Below are 11,692 nucleotides of genomic sequence, written 5' to 3' on the forward strand. Positions count from 1 at the left end.
TCTGAAATTAAATATGACTAAACTTAAATCATTTTTACATTTTACAAATGTCTAAACCCAAATAATTTTTACATTTTATAAAAATTTTGTACATTTATATTATTAGACAGGGGTGTTTTTAAAAGAAATAGTACATATGATATCGATAAATCTACAGCTAAAGAAACACGTTTTGCATAAAAATAACTAATAAAATGTTCACCCCTTAGGAGATACAACCTTTCAGTTTCCAAAAAAGTATAAAATAGTAGCTGTATTTTGAAAACCAAAAAAGGTATAGTCAAATTTTATCCAAATTTTCTACTAGGGCATCAGCGACTTCTCAACAATTTTTTGCCCTTGGAGGGGATTGACATAAGAATTCTCCAAGTAATTTTTTACTGCTACATTTCTCTTTGCCTCTTTACAAAACTACATTACAGTTTTGTAGTCTTAAAGTAAGTCGACTGCACATTATTGTTGACACCATGGACCCAGTCACTCATTATCCACATTTTTTCTACCATCTTATGAATTATTTCCTGACATATTTACGTTGTTACATAGAAATGTATTTCAGTCATTTCTACATATTTTGCAATTGGTAATACAATGCAGACCCTCTAAGAATTGATGTATCTATATTTTCTTTCCGTTTCATTGTAAACAATAGTATTTATGTTTAATCAATTCTGATTTTTCTTGCATTTATTGTTACTACATTCATGTTTACACATCACAGATATTACATGTTTATTTTTAACATGCTTTTATTGTAATTATTATTTCGTTTATCACTATTACGTATTACGTATGATAATAACATGACATTTCCCTCCACACATTTTAAAATCTACTGTCAAATGTCAAAAAATCGAGATCAAGTGCATAAAACAAATAATTTTTTGCATTTATAAAAATGAATTTTATCTCGAACTATATAAATATATATTTGTCATCTTTTTTATATAATGTTTAAAAAACATTCATTTAGAGATATATTTTTATTTTACAGTAATTATTTCGTTCAACGATTATAATTGACTGCAATCCTGCCATCTGTACGTTATGGGTTTAATTAAATATAGGGAATCTTCATCCACATTGGTTTTACCGACAACTTATCTGTTTTCCCCGAGTTATAAAACTATGGTTATGATTACATCAATGCAACAGAAAAGATCAAGTGATCGATTATCAATTATTTTCATACAATATTCGAGTAACGCACGCTTACCCACGCCAATTTTTGTGCGTCTTATTCGAGAATTGTTCGCATAAAAATATTTACAAATTTTTATTCAAATTCGTTTTTTTGAAAACGCAAATAGGTAAGTACCTTTTTCTCAATATAATTCAATGTAATTCACGTTATACTGTTACTGTTAGATTACTATGCCACGAAAGGGGAAAAAGCGATTGACCCAGAGGAAGGGAATTAATATAAGAGGCCAGCCAACAAGGAGATCTGTCCCTGAGGAGGTGATTGAAGGTGCAAGTAGAAATACTTCTGTGGAGTTGCCCCCTCCTCCCATTATGTCTTCTGCAGAGGTACCAGTAATGGTTCGCAAAGATATGCCTCGGCTGGCTGAAGTACAGCATACTGTTCAGCCAGAAGCTGCCGTACAGGAAAACTCCTTATTAAATAAGATGCCAGTTGGTCCTTCCACAAAGGACTTACTGGAGGCTGGACCTTCCACTTCATTAGGTAATTATTACAATTCCATTTTTGGACTTTCTTAATTGATATAAATCATTTTATATGATAACATATTAAATATTGTATCTACTTCCTATGATAGGTACACATAATATTTTCTTTTTAACCTTCCGGTGCTGGCGTAAATTTTTTGTGATCCGGCGATGGCGGCGGACTGTGAATCCGCATACTAGATTTGAGGCAATTATAAAAAGGTTTGCAATTATTTTTTTATTAGAAATACAGCAGAAAAGTTAACATTCTTAAAACTAGCTATTAAAAACCATAAAATCAAAGTAGGTATTTACTTTTACACTGTGACATTCCAAAAATATTGGTATCAAATGACATACACATGCAAGAAAAACACGTTGGTCGATTTTTTCTCCTGTCGTAGTAACTGCAGCGCCTCCTGCATTTGGGGACCAGGTGCAACGGTATTATCAATTATCAATTTAAGTTAAAGTTGCGCAAAAACGAATATAATTTTCAGTCAACACAGAAGACAGCAGGTGCACAAACTTTCTCCATGTCATATTTTTATCCACATTTTGTAGATTGTAGAAAACCATAGAATTGGCTCAAGCTACATTTAATATGGAATAAAAAATAACTATAGTCCACCTTCCTGTGTTTCTTGCCCAATCATACTTACTTATCTTCAAAAACGTTTACCACAAATACAGGGTGATCGAGAATGATTGACCGTGCCGCCTCATACTGATTTTTGATGTGCGGCATACCAGTTTTTGATACCAATACTAGAATCATGAGCGCAGGTTGAGGGATTTCAATGGTAAACAAATAATTACGTTCAAACATCAAATAAATTAGGTTACTGTCAAAATGGAAATTCATAATAAAAATATCAATTATTTAACAAAAATCAAAGTTATTTCACAAATTAAGCAATACTGATGGACCAATAAATGTTATTATTGTTATTATTATTAAAGAGGATGACAGAATCAAATGTAGGTTTAGCCTAACTTTTCCAAAATTCTTATTTCATTTACAATTAGAAAAACTTTTAAATCAAAGTTTGATGTAGCTAATTTTGAATAACGACTGTAAGTGCTTCAGCGATTTTATTTTTAAAACGTTATGAGTTAATTTTAAAACAGAAGCACTATTGTGGCTACATTCTTGGCATCTAAGACGATTCAGCTATACAGCGATACGCTGCAAGCTGCTGTTTTTCATCAAAGCAAACTGCTGTATGCTTATAAGACGACTATTTTGCAGCTACTGCTTTCACACTTCTGAATATCCAGCGCAAGCGATCCAGCCCAAAAATTTATGCTGAACATTTTAGTTAGCTGTCGAAATTCAGGAAAAGTGTCTTAAAAAAATTTGCTTCAAGCAAATGCAAGCAGTTGGAAGTGCTTGATTATGTTAGATGGTAGGATTGTCTGTATGACCGAGAGCAATAAACAACAGTTACATGCAATATATAATAACAGAGTAATTGGAATTTTTTCACATTTTATTGAATATTTTACCTTAAAATTACATAAAATCCATAAAAATATCTATATTTTTACAATAAATGTTCAATATGATGTCCATTGTTGTTCAAGCAGGTATTAATTCTTCTTTTCATATTATTAAATACATTCTGTAAAACATTTTGTGTAATACTCCTAATTTCGTTTGTAATTGCCTCTTGAAGTTCTTCAATCGTGTGTAACCGTTGAGCAAATACTGAATTTTTTAAAAAACCAAATAAATAATAGTCTAGGGGTGTAAGGTCAGGAGAACGTGGTGGCCATCTATCTCGACTAATTATTCGATCATCATAATACTCTCTAATCAACTCTAAAGTTTCGTTAGAGGTGTGAGCTGTTGCGCCATCTTGCTGAAAGTATCCATGATGGATTTCATCGTCGTGAAGTTCCTCAAAAAATGGTAACAATATTTGCTGCCGATATACCTGCCCAGTTACATTTTCACGGAAAAAATATGGTCCGATTATTCTTCTACGTGACATAGCTACCCAAACACCAAGTTTAATAGGGTGCAGAGTTGTTTCACGCAAAATATTAGGGTTTTCTGTGTTCCAAGAGCGATAATTTTGGGAGTTTACGTACCCACTTAAATGAAACCACGCTTCATCAGAAAAAAATGTTAGATCTAGAATATCGTCGTCATTCAGATTTTCGTTAAACCAATTACAGTATTGCACACGTTTTCCAAAATCTAACGGAAGTAGTTCCTGCACAACACTAACTTTATAAGGATGAAAATGCAACTTCTTTACTGCTTTATGGCATGATCCATATGATATTCCTATAAACAATTTAGGAATAATGATACAAATTTTAGAATAAATATTTGTTATTAAGTACCTGTTTGAGCAGATAACCGACGTAGTGATTTGGTTGGACTAGCTCGTAAGCGGTTTTCAACATCTTCCAAGACTTCCTCTGTAAGAATAGACTTTCTGCCTGGAGATTTTCCTCTACAAACACTTCCAGTGTTATGGAAGCGTTCCACTAATCTCTTCACGTGTCTCGAAAAAATTTCATAATCAATTTCATCATTTGGAAATTGTTCTTGAAATTGTAAATGACACGAATTCATCGAATATTTCCAACCATTACCATTGTTTTGTCCACTACGAAAATAGGCCTCCAGAAGAAATTTATCATGTTCTAATGAAAATGCCATGTTAACCTAAATTAAAAAACCGATTAGGTTAGAGAACAACATACGCAATAAATTAATTACTCACGTATAATATCCACCTACTCTAACTGTAGTATTGAAAAATACTGTTTTATAATGTCGCAAAATATATCAGGTAACAACAAAATCTACAAAATAATATTCAATCCAAAAAATCCGTGCGCCAATGAACAGAACGTCAAATTGTGAAATCGCCACAGAACACCATGAAATCTCACGGAAATAAAGTAATTTTAGCAAACGGAAATCAGTTTTGATAGTAATTGAGACAGGGTACGTTCAGAATCCGGTCAATCATTCTCGATCTCTCTGTATTAATAATGAGGTCAAAAATAGAATTGAGGACTGGCGGTGTACTCTCACTCCGCAATATTTTATAACATAAAAACAAAAACGCACCCACTTTTTAAGCTCTCATATAATACGACTAATTTGATGCTTGAAAAATACCAAAATGCTCTAATTTGAGAAGGGGATGGTTATGTCGTAAATAGCAGAAGAAAAGTGCTGTGGACTAACAGTCCAAGCGCCAGCCCCGGAAGGTTAAAAAGACGATTCTCGCCATTCCAGAACAATTTAACCAATTCCAACTTTCTCCCAATGCAAACATTATTATATATTTAATGAAGAAAAAACAATTCTTCTGCATCACTACATTTAGCTTCAAAAAAATAATAAATAGGTACCTATATATTTTCCCATCCAGTATAATGTATTGAAAAATGCTTTCCAATGCAAATAATTAAAAACCTATGAAACAATTACCTCATAAATTGTCTAACGATTTCTTATATTATCCAACTTCTTATGATAAGACCTTCCTCTCAAGTTGTATATCAACAATTTTTTATTTAACATTCCTTATGTAATTTTTTCTGTAATAAACTTTGGTTTACTTAATTATTCCTTAATTTCATATTTTTCACAAAATGCTCTTATAGCTTTTTATTTTTAATAAAACATCTAATATGTTTCTATAGCAATAATTTGCTTTCTTTTCCATTCATCCAATCATTTCATATAAACTGTATAAAAATTATATACATTCAATGAAGATAAATATTTACATTTTTCATTTCTTAAAAAGTTACGCACTCTCAATACTTTTATTTTTTTTACTTTTTAAAAACAATTTTATCCTTCTATCACATATAATATTGGGACTTGCTGCAATGCTTTGAAATGATGAAAATGCATATCGAAAAATGATTGAGCATGTGGTATATTTTATCAAAGTAAACACTCATTAAGAATTGGCAGACACAATGACTTAAAGATCAAACTGAAATTACAGTCAACCTTCATAATCAGTGACTACCACCACTTTGTTAAGTACTGTAATATGGGTGGCAAGATAAAGTATACATTAAAAAATTTTTTTTGTACCCAAACCGCTTATTTAATAAAAATTCTACAAGAGTCCCAAAAACTTCCAAATGGTACCTATCAAATAAAAAATAGTTGTCATTACCCGAAAGAGGAAAAAGTTGTGAATGGATATTATCACTATACATCCATTTTGTAGGAGTTGTAAGTTTTAAAAAAACGCTCTGTATACCACCAAAATACGTAGATTGAAAGCAGAAGGCCACATCCCAAAAATAATCAAATTCGAGTTTACAAAATTCAAAAAAATCTTCAGGAACTTCAATGCCATCTAGCGGCCAAACGAAGCGATTTTGGACATAAGTGAATTAGCCTAAATCTGCCTATTTTGAGTCCACGAATCTGTGGTCTTCCATTGTACACGTTATTCTGGGACATCCTGTATACAGGGTGGTCCCGAGGTAATGGGCCAAAATTCATGGGTAGATTCCTGAAGCAAAAATATTGCGATTTAGCCGAACTTACCTTAGTCCAAAAGTTGATAGTGAAAGAGATACAGGGTGTTAAATGTAAAATATTATTTTAGTTTATTTCCATTTATTTCTTAATAAATGCAAATATCTACACAAAATTTTGAGGTTTGGAGTTGTTTGGATAGAGGAATTGAAATTTGTTCACATTTTGATTAAAGTTCATAGAGGGCGCTAGCTGCAGTAGATCGAATGTGTTAAAAACGACATAACTTTTTTGTACTTTAAAGTATCTCATAGTTGGTAACAAATTCTTATTTTTCAACTTTTTTTACACAAAAAAGGTATACTTTATTAAAGTAGCTATCTCGCACCGTTTTCGAGATATTTGGCTTTGAAACTTCCAATGCTGTTGCATTAAATTACTGAAATAATATTTTACATTTAACACCCTGTATCTCTTCAACTATCAACTTTTGGACTAAGGTAAGTTCGGCTAAATCGCAATATTTTTACTTGGGGAATCTACCCATGAATTTTGGCCCATTACCTCGGGACCACCCTGTATACATTTATAATTTTTAGAATAATTTCGGGAAAAAAATTATCATTACAGTCTATACAGGGTGTTGCAAAATGTTATTCAGAGAATTTTACAGCAAATTCTACATCGTAAAATACTAAAAAAAATTCCTATAAGCGTAGATTCCACAAACACTTTGTTCCAGAATAGAGGATGTCAAAACATAAAAATTAAAAAAACAATACTTTCTATTGATAATTTCTAAATTTTTCATTAAAAACTTTTCAATTTGGGTCAACACGTTTCAGACCAATTAGGGGCGTAGATATGGGGGAGCACCTATTGATTTTTGACCAAAAAATCTACGTCACTGTTTTTTCTACTGAGTTTTACTTTATTTTTAGGATCCTGATTTATTTTAGAGCTAAAAGGCCCCCTTGCATATTTGTCATTTAGTGAGTGGCTTTCTAAATATTGAAGATTTTAAAAATCACGCTAATCTCTCTATGAAAGATTAAAAAAAAATAGTTGGTGACTGTCACTGAAAAATAACAAACGCTGTCACTACGGAGAAATAAATGACCCAAATTTAAATTATCTCTAATGAAAAATTTAAAAATTATCAATACAAAACATATTATTTTATTTTTTTTTGCACTACCTATTTCCAAAACGAAGCAGTTACGAACATACTTTAATAGGAATTTTGTTTCGTATTTTTGGATATAGAATCTGCTCCAGAATTCTTTGTACAATATTTTACAACACCCTATATACTTATACGAAGGGACCAAATATTAAATTTAAATTGAAAAAAAATTCTAATTTTTGTACAATTTTCAAGAAATAATTTTCCATTGGCAAAATTACAGTATGGGATGTAAGCTACCCTCACATAAAATTTCACACATTTTCAGAAAATCCTATGAAATCCATGTCATGCAAAAAAATTTAAATTTAAATATACAGGGTGTATTTAAATGGAGGGGCACAAATGATACCAGAGATTCCTTGGATGAAAATAAGTCGATTTAACCTAATATACCTATATCCCAAGTCGCATAATAAAAAAGATACAGGGTGTCAAAGTGAAAAATAAAAAATGTTTTTTTCTTAATAATTTCTATAATTTTAGTTAGAAATGTTTCAAATTTTTAACAGAGAGGTATTTTAATGATGGGAAAAATAATATAATAATGATTCTTTAGTGTCGAGTACGAGGCGCCCTCTGCAGGCAATGTTATGCATTGAATATGCAGTAACTTTTTTGCCAACCCCCGTATACAGCTTTTAGTAACAAAATATAAAATATTGGACTTTTTTGAACAAAAAAGGTATACTTATTGAAAAAGGTTAAAGCCAACCGTTGGGGAGATATTCTTAATTTCATAAATTATTGTTACGGATTACGAATACCAAGATTCGAGTTGCTTAAATAAATAAAAAAATCGGGTAGGTAAATGTCATTTGATAATACTCGTAAATTGCAATTTTGAAGTATTAGTTTAAAGTATTAATTGATTTTAGTCACTATTTACCTGCGTCCTTGATATTAAATAGTTTTGGAATTGAATAAAATAACAAATTATGTATACTAATGACGAGTATGTCGATATGTTACAAGTATTTTTTTGAATGTTACAAGAACTGTGCTGCAGCTGTACGACTTTATCATTCCAGATATCCCAATCGTCGTGTTCCTGCTAGAAAAACTTTTGCGGCGGTAGAAAGAAGACTTCGAGGAAACGGATACATTCAACCTCATCCTGAAGGTCGTCCTGACAGAAGACGTCTTATTCGCGATGTAGAACTTGAAGAAGTTTTGCTTGGCAATTTACAAGATCAGAATTCTGAAACTAGTACCAGAAAAATGGCGACACAGTATAATGTTTCACATACTACGATTGCCATACTACGAAAATTGCGAATGATAATCTTTTATCCCCTACCTGTGCAGGAATTGGCTGCTGCGGATTTACTTAACAGGATAGATTTTTGTCAATGGTATATGAACATTTCAAGGGAAAACAGAAATAATTTATCCAGTATTTTGTTTGGAGACGAAGCGTCATTTCAAAGACATGGTTTAGTGAACCATCACAATAATCACTCATGGTCTGACGAAAATCGTCACCATGACAAGCTAATGTTATAATTTTAACTAAATTTTTCATTAGAAGTAGATGTAAATTACTATAATATGGTTTAAAATTCCATTGCTTACATTCAGCCACCTAATGAAGCGTTTGTATATTCAAATTTCAACATAATTTTAGTTTAAATGTATGGGCAGGAATCGTAGGAGATTATCTTATTGGTCCGTTTATTCTTCCTCGGCGTCTCGGCGGAGCCGAATATTTGAGGTTTTTAAATGAGCAACTCCCAATATTGTCCCAATTAAAAATATCTTCTCAACGGTTGGCTTTAGCCATTTTCAATAAGTATACCTTTTTTGTTAAAAAAAGTCCAATATTTCATATTTTGTTACTAAAAGCTGTATACGGGGGTTAGCAAAAAAGTTACTACATATTCAGTACATAACGTTGCCTGCAGAGGGCGCCTCGTACTCGATACCCAAAAATCATTATTATATTATTTTTCCCGTCATTAAAAAATCTCACTATTGAAAATTTGAAACATTTCTGACTAAAATTATAGAAATTATTTAGGAAAAACCATTTTTTATTTTTCACTTTGACACCCTGTATCTTTTTTATTATGCGACTTGGGATATAGCTATGTTAGGTTAAATGGACTTATTTTCATCCAAGGACTCTCTGGTATCATTTGTGCCCCTCCATTTAAATACACCCTGTAGAAAAATTTCTAACTTTTAACTAATTTCAAAAGAATTTTGAACGGGGAAGTAGATTACCGTCACATAAAATTTCATGGATTTGCAAAAGGTCTATGGAATACTAATGGAACAAAAAATACTGTAAATTTAAATGGAAAAGAATATAACAGACAATTTTCAAAAAACGATTTTCCATTTATATAATTATAGTTTGGAATGTAAACTACCTCACATAAAATTTGATGTACTCTCATGAAATCTCTGGGGGTTGTAATAAACAAAAAGCCGTAATGTAATATATAGAAAAATTTCTAGCCTCTAAACAACTTTCGGGATAAGAATTATCATTGGGGTCTACAGAATGGGCCACCAGTAACGCCTCGGTGACTAAGGATCAAATGACAAATGTTATAGAAACCTAGGTGGGTAGGTGTAGATTAATTACAGCTACATTTTAAAATTTTTTTTTCCCATTTAAATCTACAGTTTTTGTCTTTATAGTGTTCCATAGACCTTTTACAAATCCATGAAATTTTATGTGAGGGTAATCTACTTCCCCATAGCAAAATTCTTTTGGTAGAGGTTGTCTAAAAGTAAAAAAATTGTCTATATATGTACATATAAATTAATTTGTTTTTGCTTGACATGGATTGCATACGATTTTTTGAAAATGTATGAAATTTTATGTGAGGGTAGTTTCCATCCCATACTATTCTTGAAAATTGTATAAAAATTTGAATTTTTTTCAATTTAAATTTAATTTTTGGTCTCTTCTTATATATACAGAGTGGGCCACCAGTAACACCTCGGTCGCTAGGGACCAAACGGCAAATCTTATAGAAACCCGTTTAGGTGGGTACGTGTAGGTTGATTACGGCTACATTTTAAAAATATTTTGGATTATACAGGGTATCCAAGAAAAGCGTACCATATTAAAGTTATGTATTTTTAAATGAAACACCCTGTATTTTACTGCATTTTTGAAGGCACCGTAAAAGAGCAGGTGAACTTTATTAAAGGTTCTGCATAGCCTAGGACTTATTGTTTGTACAATATTTCAATTTTAGTGAAAATACAGGCTTAGCGCAGAAATTTAATATTAGCAATAAAAAAATAATTATAAGGAAGCATCTTTGGAGAGTGTATTTTAGATCCTTGAAGTTATAAATTATTATATTTGTCGTCACTTAGTATTATACGGATGTTCAAAAAACTGCTTGATACTTCTCTCAACTTTAAGCAGCAATAACTTGGTGATTTTAAATGGGACACCCAGTATATTTTTTCTTTGGAAGTTAGAAAATTTAAAACTCTTTCAAACTATGTATCGGTTCTCTATACCTATCTCTACCGGTATTGGAGATATTTATGCCATTTGGCTTTTCTATAGAATTTTTTTTGTAGGATGTATCAACATGTCTTTATTGAGGTCTTTATTGAATTGGGAAAGCGTTAATCATAACAATATTCAAAAAAGATTTCTAATAAAAAATATTATTTTATAAGCAGAATAATTATAAATAGTTATTAATTTTGTATAAATATGTTTGTTGTAATTAATTAGGAACAACATAAAAAATATTAAAAGAAATTTTAGTTTTAAAAGAAACAAAGAAAAATATTAATTGATGATCGAATTGATAACCATTCTCTTGAATAGAGCATCTTATTATATCTTCAAATGATATCCTCACATTTGTTAGAATATCTGGGGTGATTGTAGTAGTAGCTGGAACACTGTGTACAAAATTTTTTGTATAGCCCGAAACAAAAAAGTCCATTACGGTGAGGTTTGGATATCTAAGTGGCCACTGATATGCACCATTCTTACTAATCCATTTATTACTAAATTTTCGATTTAAATAATTTTTCACTGAATATGAAAAATTTGAAGGTGCACCATTTTTCTCATTATACTTAAAGAAAGGTCAAGAAGAACCCAACCCAATCCAATAAAGAACTCGATGAAGACACGTGGATACATTTTACAAAAAAAATCGATAAAACATGAAATGACACAAATAGAACTAGGGGACAAAGGGAACCTATACACAGTTTGAAAGAGTTTTAAAATTCATAACTTCCAAATTAAAATATACTGGGTGTCCCATTTAAAATAACCAAGTTATTGCTGTTTAAAGTTGAAAGAAGTATTAAGCAGTTTTTTGAACACCCTGTACAATACTAAGTGACGACAAATATAATAATTT

The 11,692-nt window shown here is 31.2% G+C and overlaps 1 protein-coding gene across 3 annotated transcripts in view; it reads left to right on the plus strand.

Annotated features, from left to right (window-relative positions):
* The first annotated feature begins 1,492 nt into the window (after nucleotides 1–1,492).
* Nucleotides 1,493–11,692, plus strand: part of LOC111691990 — a 26,440-nt gene continuing 16,240 nt past the window's right edge. For all 3 annotated transcript variants that reach the window (XR_002763110.1, XM_023455586.1, XM_023455587.1), the window contains exons 1-2: nucleotides 1,493–1,687; nucleotides 8,366–8,689. The gene's annotated coding sequence lies outside the window, so the exon portion shown is untranslated. The remainder of the gene's footprint in view (nucleotides 1,688–8,365; nucleotides 8,690–11,692) is intronic.

This window comes from Anoplophora glabripennis, unplaced genomic scaffold (genome assembly GCF_000390285.2).
Source record: "Anoplophora glabripennis isolate ALB-LARVAE unplaced genomic scaffold, Agla_2.0 scaffold783, whole genome shotgun sequence".
Lineage (NCBI taxonomy): Eukaryota > Metazoa > Arthropoda > Insecta > Coleoptera > Cerambycidae > Anoplophora > Anoplophora glabripennis.